We start from the raw sequence: 18991 nt of genomic DNA, 5'->3' as shown, positions 1-18991 counted from the left end.
ATATTACTCAGTACTTAAAGCTCCAGTCCGTAATTTTTTGGGGTTAAAAATTATCCAAAATAAATTTCTGAGCAAGTACATAACCAGCAAGTGTTCAAAACTATCTGCTTACCTTGACAGGAGAGTTTGTAATAATGTTTTTAATTCCAGTGGTACAGTGGAAATTCGAGCATGTCTTTGCGTCATTACGTCACATCTGTACACATAAAGTAGGTATCTTGGCTAGTAGGCTATATTGCGTGTGAGGATGCTGGAGGTGGAGATTTATAGCCTTTTCTCACAGCACTTGATATAATTAAACGTATTAATTTGATGGCGGATCCAGAAAGGTTCAAACGACAATCACCAGTGACAACTGGAGATTCAGACTGCAACCGGGCCCATGCGAAAACAAGTTATATATTAAAATACTGCTTTAAATATATAACTGCACTGTAACAAGGAGACCATAAAATAAAGTATAACCACTTTTTTTATTTTTGGAATGCCAAACTGTTCTTATTATGATCAAACCTGTTTCAGTGACAGCCCCAGTTTCTGTAAATATATAATAGTTCCGTCGTTATAAGCATAGTTCAACGAGTCAGTGTTTCCCAAAAAACATTATTCCAATGAACATTCGCAAACAGTATCGCAAAGTTGTGTACTTGGAACGAATGCTTTCAACCTGTGGTTAGAAGCATAGTTCTGTCATGACAACTCTCGGTATGTTTGGCATGGTAATGGATATAACCATGTTGATATGTTTGCTCTTGGAGGAATAGATCTTCTACGCTGCTGCTGTTGGTTATTGCTGCTGCTGCTGTACAATACATGAATTACCCGTGGCAGATATAGGCAGGTGGAGCTGGGGAAGATGGAGGGTTTCTGAAAGCATGCTGCAACTGCTACAGCAAGTGCTGACCAGTATTTGAAGTTTGAGCAGCGAGCTCATTGGCTACTGATACAGCTGCAACCAACCAATCAGCTGTGCCCTATAGAGAATGATGTGACAAGCAGATTGAGTTAAGGACAGCCTGTGCCATGTAGAGTTTCATGACAGAACTTTGTACATTCTTGTTTGCATGACGTGGATGTGGAAATCCTTATCTTGAGCAAAATAAGCAAGCCGACATTCAGTACAATCTATATCTTTCATTTTGAATTTATAAAAGTTTAATTGACGTCTTTTAGTTTGTTAAAAGATTTAAAGTGACGTTTTTTGAAGTGTGTGCATGTGAGGACATGCTCCAATATGTAAGAACGAGCCTATGATTGAATCTGGAAATACAGCAAACTAACTGATAAAATAAATGAGAATTAGTCCTCAGATGCCATGTCTGTAATTTATAGCAAAAATCTAGCATTAATTCGATCTCACGGATTAATTAAAAAACTTTATTACTCCACCACCTGTGACATCATTAACCAACGTGGTTTAACGACCAATTTGCGACAATGTTTGGGAAAAAGTCTTGACTAGCTGATTTCTTCAACGATGCATCGTACTATGGTAGTTAAGCAGCGAGTTACGTCGGTGTACGGAAAACTCACCCCAGATTAGAAGACCAGAACTTAAACATATACTCATGGTACACCGCAAGACAAGCTGAGATAAAAGAAGAAGAAAAAAAACATGAAAAGCCCTGGAATTGAAAGGCTGGTATAACAGAGACTAAATAAATCACACCAATAGAGCAGCACTGGAGTACAGATGGGAAGCAGCTCTGGAAAACCCACTGACCTCAGGAGAAAGACAGTTTGAGAAGTGAACAGAAAGACAGTTTGAGAAGTGAACAGATAGCTTTATTGTCCTCCAATAGTTTCATTATTAAATCAATCAGCTTACTCAAGGATAGATCTCCATGCTGACTGCACTGGGGATGTCAAAATGAGTCCCACTATTGTTTTCATAATCCACTGGACTCGCGCTGAACCCAGCGAGGGGCTCTGAAATGAGCCACGGCAGTGTGTGAATGTGGACGGAGAGACGCTTCATTCTCAAACTTTTGCCAGGATCGTGAATCCTGGAGGAATGGAACCTGCCAAATCAGCCAGAACCACTGCAAACCTTTTATATCTCTTTTCTTGCACGTGCAACCAAATGCGCTTTTATGTTTTTTTACATTTCAGTTCTTCTCTATAGCCTTTGTAGTGCCTTTACATGACAGAGAGAGAGAGAGAGAGAGAGAGAGAGAGAGAGAGAGAGAGAGAGAGAGAGAGAGAGAGAGAGAGAGAGAGAGAGAGAGAGAGAGAGAGAGAGAGAGAGAGAGAGAGAGAGAGAGTGCCTGCGGGTCGCCCAGCCCTGGGGCGGTGGGGATCTGTAAGCAAAAACAGCGCTGTTGCTAAGATACGGTCAAAATATAAACAAAGGCACAACCCTGCGCGCCGAACAAGGGTTTTTTTCTGTTGGAGTCTTGCTTGAGTTTGGAAAACAGCATTTTGAGAGACGATGAGAACGGAGAGTGGGAGTGTTTTCTGCGGGAGGATATTCTCAGCCCGCGACTGCAGGTGTTTGCTGAGGAAAGGCCTCTACAGCTGCATGCATGGGGTTTGTTTTCCAAAATCCTAAACGCTGGACGAAGCTTATGAGAAACCAAGCTGTCAATCAAATCTCCCAGCCAACATACCCTTACAAAATTACATAAAAGCACTGTGTTATTACCATAAAAATATCCCATGGAAAACATTCAGTGCATGGACACTTTCATTTGGACACTTCCGTGATGGTAATCCCATGGTTATTCTGTGAAGTACCTTATAGTACCATAGTGTAGGGCAGGCCTATGATAATCAAACAGTTTAATGTAACTTTTATCCATTAGAAAAAGTACCATGATACTGCCATGTTTTGTTTTACTATGTCTACCATGATTTTAATACCATGGTATTCTTTGAAGTACCTTGAATATGGCAATCAACAATACCATGGTATACTTTTAAAATTAGATCATAATATAGAGGTATTATTTGAAGTGTCATGCAATACCATGATGTAGCCTATCTACCTATTTTTACCATGTTTAACAGAATGGTAGTACCATGGTATTCTTTAAAATACCACACAGTAACATAGTGTCCATTACTAAAAGGTACCATATGGTACAGGTATTACTGTGTTTTTGCCATATCTAACAGGATGTTAACAGTATTTTTGTAAGTACCTTACAGTACCATGGTGTACAAATATGATAATCAAACAGTTTCATGGTATTTATTACAAAAAGTATCTTAAAATAATATGGTGAATGACTATGGTAATCAATACCATGTTTTTCTTTTAAAATACATTTGAACATTTTAAAGTGGACCGTGGTATTCTTTTAAGTGTCACACAATATCATGGTACATTTCATGGTCCTTTTTTGATTTACATATATGCACATATATGTAAATCAAAAAAGTGCCATGAAATTACCATGTTTAATACTTGTTTATCTTCACTTTAATAGTGGTACAATTACAATCTTTGAAGTACCGTACCATGGTGTATGGTAACCAAACAGTACAATGCTGTCCCTTTCTACCATAGTATTACCATATTTTACCTTATCTAACAGAATTGTAATACCATAGTATTATTTAAAGTACATTATGTATATGGATATGATTATCAGACAGTATCACTGTATTCCTTTCAAAAAGTGTCATGTTATTACCATGTTTTGGACGCTAATATGATATAAAGTAAATTCAATTGTATATGATTATGATAATCAAACATTTCTATCCTAAATTTCAGAGTAATCATGACCATCTGATACCAGCACACAACCATTGTACTGCCACAGCACTGTAAGTATGTTCTCTTCCATATATTTTATACTGAACACATTGATAAATACCCAAATACACTTCCCTTCATCCTTTGTGCGTTTGATTATTTTGAGATTAATCAGTCGTGTAATGGAATGACATTAAACAAGCGAGAAGGAAGCTCCTAGTGTGTGTGTGTGTGTGTGTGTGTGTGGGATGGATGTGTTTGGGCTCAGGCAAGAAATGAGGTCTGGAGATTTATGTGGGATTTTCCACTTTGAATTGTGCGTGTGTTTCTATCTGCCAAACTTCTGCTCTCATGGTTTGAATTTATGCAACAAGTCAGAGTCACCCAAAAGGACAGGAACATCTATTCCTGATTCAAGATGTCTTCTCATTCTCAGAATTAATAGAAACATTACTTAATAGAAACATTTAACGGCGTCTCTCGTGACGCTTTTGTTTGCTCCCTGCTGTGCGTGTTCATGTGTTTAAAGGAGGCATGGCTTTGGAGATGCTCTGAAGAGATTGGTGGGATCTTATGCTTTCAAAGATAACTCGCTATTGCTAGCCGCTCCCAGAAATTGCCCACCCTACCTTTAAACACAAATGCATACACTGTAAAAATGTCCACCTAATTCAACTTAAATTCAGTTTCTGCCTTATATTTTTAAATACAATCAGTTTGACTGTTCAAGTTATTTCACCTAAACAATATTGTCCATTCTCGTTGAACTCAAAAAATGACTTTGAATTATTGTGAGTTAAAGTAAAGGGAAAAGACATGTTGCCATGACCTATTGATCATATCTTCTTTTACAGTGTACAAACTCATTTGCACATTCCTAGAATGTAACCAGCTAATCTAGATACACAGTCAGAGTGTTGAAATATTTACCTTATCTGTTCCTCCTTTACTTGTATTTATAGCTTCAAAGAAACATTCTCAAAAGCCTTTGAAAACTCACGTGTGTGTGTGTGTGTGTGTGTGTGTGTGTGTGTGTGTGTGTGTGTGTGTGTGTGTGAGAGAGAGAGAGAAAGAGAGAGACAGATAAACAGTCATAAAGAGTTTCACTTGCTTTTTCTCAGGCTCAATACAGTATATCTCAGTATCTATGTGAACAAATATCCTCAGAAAATGTGCGTGTGTGTTTCCATGCTCTCTCTCTCTCTCTCTCTCTCTCTCTCTCTCTCTCTCTCTCTCTCTCTCTCTCTCTCTCTCTCTCTCTCTCTTTCTCTCTCTCTCTCTCTCTCTCTCTCTCTCTCTCTGTGTGTGTGTGTGTGTAATTGTTAGTGCAGCCAGCCGTTCTGTGTGCGTCTAGGACGAGGAGAAGATGTGAAGGTTTACTTAAGATAGCAGCTCCAGAATCCAGCGATAAGAGCCAAATATATGTGTTTGCTCTGCCTGGTTGGATGTGCGGGTCAGAGAGAGGGAGATTAATTCGTCTAACTGTGATTTTCACTGAGAAAAGACCAAATGCCTTTAAACAAAGCTGACTCTGTATGCGTGTCTGTTTCAGATCAGGGTGTATGTGTTTATTAGGTTTATAGTTGAACCGATGCATGGTCATGGACCTTGTATTCTTTTATACATAAATGCCCATGATACATATTAAAAGATATAATTATAACTACATTTTTACATTTTCTGATTTCTGAAACTTAATGATGAAGAGTTTCCAAACAGAAAGAGAGGAAGATAACTATTCATTACTAGACACTGTTAAAGTGCGGTCACATTAGTTACTGACTAAGTTATTATGTGGGTTGCCACTTTTTCTTAAAATCACAGCATAACGGAAGTTGCACAGATCTTTTCTTCAGTATTATGATATACATCGGAGTGAAACAGATTATTGGAAAAAATGTAGGACGGGAACTTGTTTATTGGCTCAATGTGAGTTTACATTCAATAGTAAGAAAGGGGCGGAGTTTAAGTCTGACATTCATCACTGGAGTTATGACATTTATATTAATTTTTTTTTTAAGTGAATCATATACATGAATAACCTTAAGATTAAGATTTAGAAAACAGAAAGGATGACTTTTTATTTCATGCTGAGTAAAAAATATTTTAAAACATATAATTAAAAATATAATAAAACAATATTTAATTAACTTTTTCTAAAAAAAAACTTTATTTGTCAAATTTTAATCATCTCACCCATTTGAGAGCTCCTCCAGTCAACATACAGAAAAGTCACCTTCTAGATGGGTCAAATTAATTGAAAGTCCAATAAAGAAGTCAGATTCTTTTTCCAATGAAAATAGCACTCATAATACTCTCATAGACTGCCAGTGAAACTGAGTCTGGGCAGGACTCAAAGTGACGTATAGAATGTTGTCCAATGAACATTAATCTTTGCTCCATTAAAATGGTACAGGTATCTGCCATAGACTCCTAGTAATGCCCAGCTCAATGGGGCTCTATGGGCCACATGTTCAGTCAATCATAGATTCATGCAGATTAAAGCGAATCACGTTATACACATTATTACTGATCACGTTATATATAGGAGCAAACAATACTATTGTATTGTATGATGTTGTACAACTTTATTCGCCAAAATGTATAAAGTGTATAATACAATGTGAGGCCACCAGAGCCATGCTTCAGTTGAATTTTTGCATTTTGCATTGCACTTTATTTCGATGGTCCACTTTAGACATTCTACAAGTACATTTGCAACTGCATGTCAACTGCCTGTCATCAGAGTATTAGCAGACTGTCTGCTTAATCTGCTAACACTTTATTTTATTTCTCTCCAATAGAAATTCTACTGACTATAAGTAACTTTGCAACTACATCAACTTATTCTGCTAACCCTAATCTACTAATACTCTAATTGTAGTTGACTAATAGTTATTAGAATGTCTAAAGGACAAATTTAACCTTTATTATTTAAATTATCTAACAAAATATATATATATATATATATATATATATATATATATATATATATATATATATATTCTGTATATATATCTAATCTAATTGTAACTTTCTGTTTATCTAATTTAATGCAAAGGGGAAGTTGTGCTTTATGCGCAGTCTTAAATCAATCACCATTGCCTGGAACTTTAAAAAAAATGACCTTCCCCTTCAGTCCACTGAAACTAACCAGGTTTGTTTAGAGTCTTGTTCTGGGTCGCAGCTTTGAACCAGACACACACACACACACACACACACACACACACACACACACACACACACACACACACACACACACACACACACACACACACACACACACACACACACACACACACAGAGACACACAGACACACACACACACACACACACACACACACACACACACACACACACACTAGTCTTCCATGAAGTCGCTTTGTAAAATTCCAGGGCAGCTAATAAATAACCCATCTAGACTATTTCACAAGAACTTCAGGAGGGAATTTCCCTGAGGCTGACCCCTTACCTTAACAATTTGTCTCTTTCCCTTTCTTTCTCTCTCTATCTCTCTCTATCTCTCTCTCTCTCTTTCTCACACACACACACACACACACACACACACACACACACACACACACACACGCTATAGATGCTGTATAATGCCACAAACAACCCTCAAGCATCTTAGTGAGAATATCACTGAATGTCACAGTCAAAAGGAAGAGTTCTTCAGTCAGCACTTAAACTGACATGCTGCATGCTTCAACTTTTAAAACACAAAATCTCCTGAGGTGGCCTCATAATCAGAGTTTTTTTTTTTTTTTTTTTACCACAGCACTTGATGGATTGCAATAACTTTTGCTTCTACATACGCTGTCACAAATGATATGCAAAACTGGGGTGTGTCTCCAGTGAGGCAGTGTACAGATTTACACAAGTAAATTCATCATTACAATGCGACTTCCAGCAGGAGTGGCCGCCCACGCTCTGTAGTTCATGCCCTCTTGTCAGCACAATGGTAATCCTAGTACACTCAAACAATGAATTCATTAACCTCACTTAATTTTATTGAAGATGTTTTTACACACAACTCATTTAAATTAAATCAGTTAAGTTGGATCAACAGAAATGAGTTGCATTAGTTCAAATGAATTAACTGTAGTATGTTTAGCTGAACTTTAATTAATTTGTCAAACTAAAAATGTTATGCTGGTCAAACTTCTTTTTTTCTTTTTTTCTTCTTCTGAGGCTTAATTAACATAATGACTGGTGTCAGTACTGACATTTTATAGCCTAGCTGTTACTCACTGAGTAAAGCCAGTCTTCACCACAATGGTTAACACAAAATTCAAAAACATTACTGAACATAACTGTACATTAAACAATAACACGCTTTTCCCTTTACTGAAAAACATAAAATAACAATTAATCTCTACATTTACTCTCCTTATGCAGTCCCATGCCAAGCATGCTGGAAACTACAGATCCACTGCCTATTAGTTATATCAACAAAAATTATTCAGTCACAACACAAATAGATTAAGTAAATTTCAGTTAAATATGTTAGGTTGTTTGAACACATTGAAATTAAGTTGTGACAAAATGTTTAGAAATCATGTTACTCATTTTAATTAATCTAAATAAGAGGCAAAAATATTTTTTGAGTCTACAGAACATACTGTACAGCAAACAGCACATGGCAGGCTTGACAATTGATTCCAGTGGAGTTTGATATTAGTGATTAGCTAAGCTAACAATAATAATAAAAAAATATATTAAAAGCGTGTTTAGATAATGTGGGTAAAATAGTCAGTTTTTAATTATGGATATTTTTATTGATACTTCACTATAGGGATGCTCAACTTTGGAAAGTGCAGCAGCCACAAAACAGGACCCCTTTAGCCTCAAGCACCACACTCAAAAGTCAAAGGAAGAGTAAAAATAAAAGTACAATTTTATTTTATATTAATGAATCCTCTAACCCAGTGGTTCTCAACTGGTTTGGACATGCACATTTCACCATGGTCATTAAGCTACGATTATATATTAGGGGTGTCAAAATTGATCGTTTCTGCGATGCAGACGAGGGCGATTCGGTATCGGTTCAGTAATAGACCATAACCGATTATTATGTAGCCTACTGACGCTTTTCTGACGTCATTTTTCGCAGTAGCATACAATGGCAGAGGGAGGTAAGACGCGAGTGCGAGTAATAAAAAATGCTCCAACTACTTTTAAAGCCTATCTGGGCACATTTCGGCTTTTATGAACAACCTGGTAAGCACGACCTGCAGAAGACACGCGCTGTGTGCGCTCATGTCACGCACAAATAGAATATGCAGGAGGTAATACCACTAACGTTAACTTGATAAACCACGTTAGCCGTTTTCACCCCGAGCTGTTAACGCCTGGCAGAGTCTGACTGCTTTAGAGTAAGAGGATGAGCTCCACGACTCCCGAATCCGTAGCCAAAAATAAATCATCCACCCTGACCCGCCCCAATAACTTTCTCTGATTTAAGTATCCGCACCCGATGGTCAAATTACACTTATTCTGTGTTATGCGTGCGTGATTATAAATGGATGATCGTCACCTTCAACAGCGGATTCGGCGACGGTTGATGCGCGCATCTTTAATGGTAACATAATACACTGATTAATGAGCGCTGCTTTTAAATGAACATTTCTTTAAAACAAAATTTATTTGACAGATTTTCCTTTTCTTAATGGCATAAACAAGCTTTACTCCCTTGAAACTTAAACTGGAATGTCACTGTTTGAACAGGCGAGCACACACGCGCGCACACATTACTTTTGAAGAAAAATTTAAAATTGAGGATGCGGTGCATCGCGATGCATTGTGATATCGAATTGAATTGAATCGATGACATGATAATCGTAATGAACCGAACTATATATATATATATATATATATATATATATATTAGGGGCAGGGCTGGACTGGTAATCTGGCATACCGGGCAAATGCCCGGTGGGCCGACGTGCTTTTTGGGCCGATAGGCCTACATCTTTTTTTTTTTTTTTTTTTTTTTTTTTAAACGGCCCATAAAACTCGTACATCGGCGGCCCATTCGTTTTGTTTTGTTTAATTGACGGCACTGGGTTAGTGCCGGTGTAATGCATTGGTCAAAAAAAAGTAAGCGTTAGTTTTTTTTTCCACTGACAGACCGGCCCATGAAACGCGTAGATCAGCGGCCCATTGGTTGTTTTCTTGATTGACACTGTGCTGGCCCAATCACAGCTTTAAAAACCTCCCCCTTTGGGCTTTGAGTGAGCGTGCAGTGTCAAGTGTGTATCTGTCAAAATAGTCTGAGAGATGGAGAAGTGACGCAAGGAATGTGCAGAGAAATAGCGTGTAATAGAAATAGCAGACGCTGTAAAATGTGTCACAATATATATGTTTTCTGCAGCAGCATGACCTTCATCAGCTCCAGTGGCTGATGAGGAGGATAGTATTAGTGAGTGAGGAGGATCAGGAGAGAGATGAGAAAGTGTAACGTTAGAGTCCGCGCGCGGTAAGCAGAACTACTTTCAAAAACACTTTGGCTATGAGTGTAGGAACCCATTACCCAGTTACGCATTATTTCCACATCTGCATAGTTGACGAGTTGACTGCATAGTTTTACAGAAATTTACTAGAAGTTTAATGAGACGCGTTTTTATCCATGTTTTCCGCCAAAATAAAAGCTTGATGCAGTTTCCGTCAAAATAAAAGATCATGTGCTGATCTCTTTCAAGTTTAGAAATTAGTACAAAATTAATTATGAAAGTTTTCTTTATTTTTCAGTGCATTTGTTTTACAATATATGGCTATTAGGCTACTGTCATGAGATTAATATTATAACTATTATTATGTAGTAGTGTAATATAGACAGATTTTTTCTTTGTTATATTTGCACACTGAATATGGGTTGGAGCTTTTAATTTTGAACCCTCAAACTGCACCAGATTGATGAATTTAACATTAAAATGCACAAAATTTTCTTAGGGGGAGCATGCCCCCAAACCCCCATAGAAAGCCACCACACCCACCACAGTTTTAACAAAATTCCTGTGAAAAACACTGGTATTGCTATGCCAATGCAGCTTATAGCTTGTTTTTTGGATGCATCGCTGTGTATTAATAAATGACAATTTTGTACTTTTTTCATCTGTTAACTCTCACTCGTTTATACTCACTCATTACATGGCATTAGTGGGTTTAATGAATAGGAGTTGAACAAAAACATATTTAAGGGCGTGGAAAGATGGGTGGTGTTTATGATCATATATAGTGGGCCAGTCTGGGCCAAAATGCCAGGGCCGATTTTCTGTCCCAGTCCAGCCCTGATTAGGGGTGTGAACCGACACTGGTCTCACGGTTCGGTTCGATTACGATTATCATTATCATATATATATATATATATCATTAAATATATAATAATAATAAATGTTTCTTGAGCATCAAATCATGATTTCTGAAGGATCATGTGATGCTGAACAATGGACTAATGAAGCTGAAAATTCAGCTTTGTCACAGGAATAAATTACATTTTAAAATATTTTCAAATATAATCAAACAGTAATTTTAAATTGAAATAATATTTCAAAATATTACTGTTTTACTGTTTTGATCAAATAAATGCAGCCTTGGCAAGAGGAAAACATTTCTGATGTTTAGAACTTTCTATTCATCAAAAAATCCTGAAAACAAATTATGACATCATGAGGGCCACAATAAGAGTTTTTTTTTTTAGTTTAAAAATGATCCGAGTTGTATCCTAATCTTGTTCCACTTTTTTCACTTTCACTAAGAATAAAATGGCAAAAGCCACCTTACCAAAATAAGGAGGAAAAACAGGAACTTTCGTGGGGGAAAAAGAGAAAATGATAGATTAAGAAGATGAGAAGGGACAGAATTAGGAAAGGAGAGATGGGGTTTAAGGGCGACCATAAGTAAAGTGAGACACTTAAAATTGCTATAATAACAACTGAGGTTTTATACTGATTAAAGCCTGAAGCACTTCGATAATTAGCTAAAGGATGTTCTCAAAAGCATGAAGACATGATCTTTCTGTGGGTCGGTGCACTGTTTGGGCCTGTCAAAAAGTTCAGTATTTATCTTAGGGGCCAGCCTGCACATGAACATACTCACACATATATGTTCACAAATATACATGGTATTGAAATGATATTGAATGGTGCACTTAAACTCACTGACCCCTTGTGCTAGAGCAATATTAAGTACAAAACTCCATCCACTGTACACAAACACACACATATTTCACAAGGTTCTTGGTGTACTCTTTAACCTGTTGAATCTTGTCATTACTGTCAGGTATGAAAAATAGGTGCATCTCCGGAAAACAGGAGTGTTATACACACGCACACACACGCACACACACACGCACACACACACACACACACACACACACACACACACACATTCTTGTACATCTATCTTTATGAGGACATTCATTGACACAAAGCAATCTAGCCGCTTACCTTACCCATCACAACTAAGTGCCTAACCCGAACCCTTACCCTAAACCTACCCTTAACCTAATTATAACCTTATCCCTAAAACCAAGTCTTGACCCTCAAACAGACCTTTAAAGGGGTCTCAGAAAGTGAGGACCGGCCAAAATGTCCTCACTTTACTCTCTTTGTCCTCACTACAATGGTCTAAAACTCAAACTGGTCCTCACAAAGATAGTTGTACAAGTACACACACACACACACACACACACACACTGATGGTGGATGTCTTGAGGCACTGGAAATTTGAACAGGACCTCCTTTGGCCTCTCCGCCTCTGGTCGCTCCTCTGTTTGTGTATGTTGTTGGGAGGAAGGGGCGAATGTTTTCCTCAGCTGTTTGTAAGGTGTATGTTTATGTCTGTTGGAGTGTTTGATGTGATGTGTTGGGACGATCATATTTTTTGGCATTGATTTTAAAAATCGATGCATATGGCCGTATATCATTGTCCTTTTCTTTATAGAACTTAAATGAAGTTGCACCATGTTTTTCTTTTTTTAAACAAAACTAAAAACCTTGAGAAATGATCATCATGGAGATAACATCATAATGTGAATAATACATCACCTCTAAATTTTAGACCTGATGAAATGCCTATGATTCTGCATCTAAAAAAATTGGAATAATGTGTATAATATAATTTTTGTGACTTTTTTCTTTTTTGCAGAAGAAGCTCAAAAATTACAATTCTCTTTTCTTCTAAATTCTAAATTTTCTTACACTGAAATTTATATATTGGACCAAAAAACAAACAAACAAACAAAAAAAAAATTCTTACAGCCAAATTTATTAGGTTTTTTTCTCTCAAATTATTTTAAATGTTGATTTAATATTATTAAAAAATATTTATTTACCCAATGACAAAAAATAAAAAGATTATGTATTATAAAGACCATATTTTCGTTAGACATAAACCAAAATGCTACTTAGTTGATATAATACACTAAATTAGCTATAGTAACTAAACTAGCTATAGTAGAATTTTCATTTGAGATAAAATTGAAAAGAATTTAGCTAGTTAATGTTTAAATTCATTCACTTGCTATTAATAAAGATGACTTTGAAAGAACTTACTATTTATTGTGATGTATTTTTCTTAAAATAAAATAAACTATAAATTCTTCACACAAAGCTTCTGTATGGTTTCAGAAGAAATTAAAGCATTATTAGACACCTTTTATAACACGTTTATGGTGTTCTTTTCTTTCTTTACAGCCTCTGGTCACCACCATCATATTCATATGGAAGAGAGCGGCGTTAACATTCTCCAAAACAGTTCCACCGATGAAAGAAAGTGAGGCGGGTTTGAAATGACATGAGGGTGAGTAAAATAATGACAGGCCTTTCATTTTTAGGTGCAAACATCCTAAATTTGAGTTAAGCGAATACTTTGAGTATACAAATCAAATAGAGAGATGTATGGATGGATGGAAAGAAGAGTTTGAATGATAGCCCTGTAAGGGAGACTAAAGTCTGGCTAATGTCTGATTCTGTCTATATGTCACAAAATGCATAATTTCCAGACTCTTCAACCCCCAGCGCTGTGGTCCGTCTGAGTCTGGGGTGAAGGGGAGGTGCAGGTGTAAACCCACCTATCCCGTCAAACACTGCACACATATAGTATATATGCATATACTTGTCAATAGCCTCTTATAAGAGAAAAGTTCCACTTGCTCATCTAAAACGTTCTACTTCTTCATGCGAGACATGAAGAAAAACAGGTTAATGCACTAAATATGTAAATTAGCTTCTGAGCACTGAATGTGTTTTTATACGAGTCTCAAAGTACTAAACACATAAACAGTTTTCGGTGCTAAAATAAGACAGAACCCAACTTTACGTATTTTGACAGATAAATCTCTTGCTTTTCTTTCAACTGTCACAGTAATAACTTCATAGGCATATTATGACATTTTCCAGGCATTCATATTAAATCACAACCGACTTGCTTATAAACCATGTGAGAATGTTACATAGATACATACAAAGCCTCATGTATTCATACTTGACATACATGAGTTTCTACATTATACATTACATTCTATTACATATCTAAAATGGTCATATTAAACATTTTCCTTTTCTTGTTTTCATAGCGCTAACATTTTAAGAAAAAATCTTTTGATTAGCTACAACATTGATATAAATTACATTTCACATAAATTCAATTACATAAAACAATTACATAACATTTTAAGAAATGTTGGGTGGCCTTAACTCTTCCGAGTCGCCGATCACGCCGGCGTGATCAAATCACATGACCAGTTTAAGACGTCGAAGCATAAAAACAAAGTCACGTTGAGCGCTGCTGTCCACTTCTGTCGAAAGTGCTGGCTTGAAACTCTATTTTACTTTTTGTTTTGTGTTGATAGACCAAGTAAAAACGGAGATATGATAATTTAAACTTTATATAAAAAAAATATTGAAAATATTGACGCGTTCATAAAGGAACGCAAGATGGGATGCGACAGGCGTTGCATTTATTCTCATAACTTCGTCGGTTTTTGTCATAAAACAAAACGGAGAAAAATGTGTGAATCTGCTGACTCTGCTCTTCAGGCTGCACATTTTAGGGAGTGGAGGAGGAGCCAACTGAGCAAAGAAGTGAAATTGAAAGGCGCCCGCGGAAGTCGGGAGATTGACGGAGTAGACAGAGAGACATATATATAGAAAGAGAGAGAGAGAGAGATTATTGCTAGTTTTTGGAAAAGTTTGAATAGATTTTGAGAGTAGTTTAGGAGTAGTGTAGATAGTTTAGGTAGTTTAGGTAGTTTTTTGTGGACGGAAAATGAAGCGAATGTCTTTAGTCTCATTGTTGACAGAAACTGTTTTGAGGAGTGGCACAGATAAAAAAAAAAAAAACTCACCTGATATTCGTTGTAAATAGTTGTATATATAGTTTGATTTTGTGTTCATTTTACCTTTTGTATAGTATATTTGCACTTTTTAGGAACCCCTCTTACTCAAGGAAGGAAAGCCCTGTAATGTAGCTGTCTGTGTAATTGTATATGAAGTGTTTTGTAGAGTTTCTAAGCAAAAAAGAAAAGAAAAAAACGCCTATTGCCACACCTGCTTTTTGCTGTATATAGTTAGATTTTATCTCAATTTTACCTTTTTTATGTTGTATTTGCACTAAATGGGAACCCTCATACTCTGGGAATGCAAGGCCTTAAATATAGCTCTCTGTATAATTGTGTGCATAAACTTTTAAAAAGTGGCAAAGCTAAAAAGAGGAAAAAAAGCCTATGGCTACACTCGCTTTTTTTTTTGTAAATCATATTTTTTTTGTATATAGCTTGATTATATCTGAATTTTACCTGTATATGTTGACATTTACAACTTGTGTTTACATTTTAAACCTTTTAAAATGCTTCATTGAGCATGTTTGTGTTTTTTGTAGTAAAAAAACTATAATTTTTCTATTCGGATTTTGTGTTTTTTGTGTGATTTTGGGTCCAGTATGTTGATACAGTACATAAAAGTGAAAAAATTATTGTCTGTTCATATAGGTGATGTTGTGCTGAAAAAAACAATACCAAACATTGGTATGGTAAACATTTGTTTATGTCGCAAAATAAAAAAAATAAAAAGTACTCAAAAACGGCCAAAATAGCCCAAGACTCCGAAGAGTTAAACAATTCTGTCATTCTGTCGTTCCAAACCCATAAGACGTTCATTTATCTTCGGCACATTTCTCTTCCTCCATTCAAAGTGCATTTTCATTTGGATTAAACTGCTTGATTCATGTGGATTTCTATAGTTTTGGTGGAGGGACAGAAATCTCGAAAGTTTAAACACAATTTCTTGGATTTCACCATTTTGGTGGCTATCAGATGAATTCGTACAATCTGTTTATCTGTTTAGTGATGGTTAGGTTTAGCGATGGGGTTAGGGGTGAACTTTCAATGTTTAACTTTCAATGTTTGTTCAAATCACATTGTATGTATTCAAATGACATCGCTACCTCGTAAAATAGTACACCTAACAACATGAGGGTGAGGGAGAGTAAATGATGACAGAATTTTCATTAAAAGTTGTATTTTAAACATGGTTTATTTAACAGGCTTTTCAAATCCATAAGAATAAATGTTAGATTACAAGTTTACTTTCGGCCAACGGTAAATAAACGCTTGCGAAACAGTTCACACAGTATCACTGTCCCACAATGCATCAAGAAAACACAAACTCTGTCATTATCATGTAATTTGAGATTTATATATCATAAACACTGTAGTGTTTTAAAACATCTTCACAATAGCTGACAGTTAGCAGCTTGCGTTGTACTAGAGCGTGAGGATATGAAGCAGTAAGCATGCAGTTCGCAGGAGCTGTGAACTTGTTGCATGTAGTTCACCCTTTTCAAATAAACATACCTGCTACTCACTCAGGCCATAATTCACACTCATCTCTCATCTCTGTCAGCGTTTCTCTCTCTCACACACTCAATCACTCACTGTCAATAACATGAAGAGGTTACATCATTCTAAACATTGAGTTAGAGTCAGGGTGATGAAGACACAAATAGTTTTGTGTTATCTTCTGTCTTCTGTCACATTGCAGCCAGGCGGTACGCCAACTGAATGTGGCTCAGGAACTTCACTCTCTTGTGGTTTTTGCATATTTTTTTTATTTTTTTTTTGCACTTGCACTTGTTTGTGTACTTGTGATATTTGATTATTTGGCTAACAAATTGATTATTGTTCTGGATTTGTCTGTCAAACAACATATTGCTGATTTAGGGTAGTTCACTCAAAAATGTACATTCTGGTTTGGAATGATACAGTGAGTACATCATTTTTTGGATGAACTGTTCCTGTAAGGTCCAAACTAGGCTAAAGCTAGTTTGGCTAAGGCTAAGATATGAACTTTTTTGTGCTCCTGCAGATGAAGGGTGTCAGGATTGTGGGAAAGGTGAAAGGTGAGGGAGCAGATAGTAAGTAAAGGAAGTCAGGGGCCTGTCCTGACCCCTCAGAGATTTGGCCAGGGGACCAGACACCAGATACAACGATTGTATGTGTGAGTGCTTATGACTGATAGGCTGCAAACAGGAACACACTGTAAAGGAGTCTTGTTAGGCAAGATAGAGAAAGGGTGGGAGAGAGGTAAATCAGAGCCTTGTGAAAAAGATGAGTGCTTAAAATGTGCACTTGTAGTGTACTTCAAATCGTAAAAGTATATTTTATAAAAACTTAAATGTTAATGAAATTAAATGCCACTTAAGTGTTCTTATAGAGTGTACAATTTTAATGACTTTTATAAAGTGCACTTTGTAATAATGGCAAATTAAAAGTTTTACTTTAAAGTACATTTTAATCATTTTGTTTTAAGAACCTTTTGTCGTGCTTTTAAGAAGTACACTTATTTTGATGTGTTGACTAACGTGTTTAAGCACATGTAAACTGCTTGAGCATAATTTTAACTGTATTTGATACTTCATTTAACTATATTTAAAAACCAATAGAAGTAATTATGAAATTGCATATAAAGATGTACTTAAGTGGTTCAAAAATCACTCTAAAGTTCAGTAATGGCGTTTAATACAAAGTTAAACTATAATGCAGCTCCATTTAATTGCAAATAACATGCAATTAGGTGTCTGAAAACATGCGTTCAGTTCATATAAGTATATTCTTTCACAGTATATTATTTACATAATAAGTACTCTTTTTCAAAAGTATGCTGAAGTATACTTCTTTTTCACTAGGCACAGGTCTGAAACAAAGATGAGGCTGAGAGAATAAAGACAGAGATGCCCTCACAAGTTAGGCTGAGATGTATTTTAAAGTTGTCATATAATTTTCCATCCAGTTTCGGACCCTTAATCCTAAATGCTGTATTTTAAAAAGAAAAGTGTTTGCTCCATTGTTCTGTGTTCTGTGCCATTTCAAAGCCCCATTCATGAAAACATTGCTTTGCTGCTCTCTTGCCCAGGTTTAAATATAGTTTTTAACTGCTCCATACCTAAATAACAGCTTTGCAGATCCTGCATTACACTCTGACAGGCTCTGATTAAACGTCCAATTGAAATCCTCACATAGAATACTTCTTCAATACCTTAAAACAATTTGTCATAAACTAAGCACGCACTCACAATATCTTGATCTAATCAAAAGAGCTTAGTTGTGTCCCAAATGACACACTGTACACTATGCACTTATATATTATGTATGCACTATTTATTCAACTGTGTAGTGTATGAATTTTATAAGGTTATTTTGTCATTCAACGTGATAAACACAACATCAGGGAAATGCTGATTTGACCGTTTTTAGCTTTGTAGTATAATTTAAAGGGGTCCTGTTTTTGGGGGTGTAACAGAATATGCTTTCATGCGTAATTGATTACGCATTATTTTTTCCCATATTTTACATTATTACAGCACCTCTCTCCCCAGTCTGTCCCGAACAGTCATTGGTTCCTGTTTTGATGAAACCCCTTCTTCCGAAATACGAAATGTGCTGTGATTGGTTAGCTGGCCATGTGTGTTGTGATCGGTTGTGATTGGCAGCGCTTAGCACGTGATCAGGAAATGTCCCGTCCCTTATCATAACCATGAGTTTCATCTACTCAGGTGTAAATATTAAAGGGGTCATCGGATGCCCATTTTCCACAAGTTGGTTTGATTCTTTAGGGTCTTCATGTAAAGTTTGTAACATACTTTGGTTAAAATTCCTCAATGGTTGTGTAAAACAACACCCTTTTTACCTCCTCAAAAACAGCTCTGTTCACAGCGACCCGTTTCGGTGCATGTCTCTTTAAATGTTAATGAGCAACTGCTGACCCCACCCCTCTCTTCTGTGGGGCG

At 36.4% G+C, this 18991-nt stretch overlaps 1 long non-coding RNA gene across 1 annotated transcript in view; it reads left to right on the top strand.

Moving 5' to 3' along the window:
* LOC307168726 overlaps positions 1-18991 on the top strand; it is a 90631-nt gene that overhangs the window by 61627 nt on the left and 10013 nt on the right. The window contains exons 4-5 of the long non-coding RNA XR_013822964.1: positions 3722-3774; positions 13402-13507. This is a non-coding gene — a long non-coding RNA (uncharacterized lncRNA). The remainder of the gene's footprint in view (positions 1-3721; positions 3775-13401; positions 13508-18991) is intronic.

Source organism: Squalius cephalus (assembly GCF_949319135.1).
Source record: "Squalius cephalus genome assembly, chromosome: 12".
NCBI classification, from domain to species: Eukaryota; Metazoa; Chordata; class Actinopteri; order Cypriniformes; family Leuciscidae; genus Squalius; species Squalius cephalus.
This window is presented reverse-complemented; position numbering and strand designations above follow the sequence as displayed.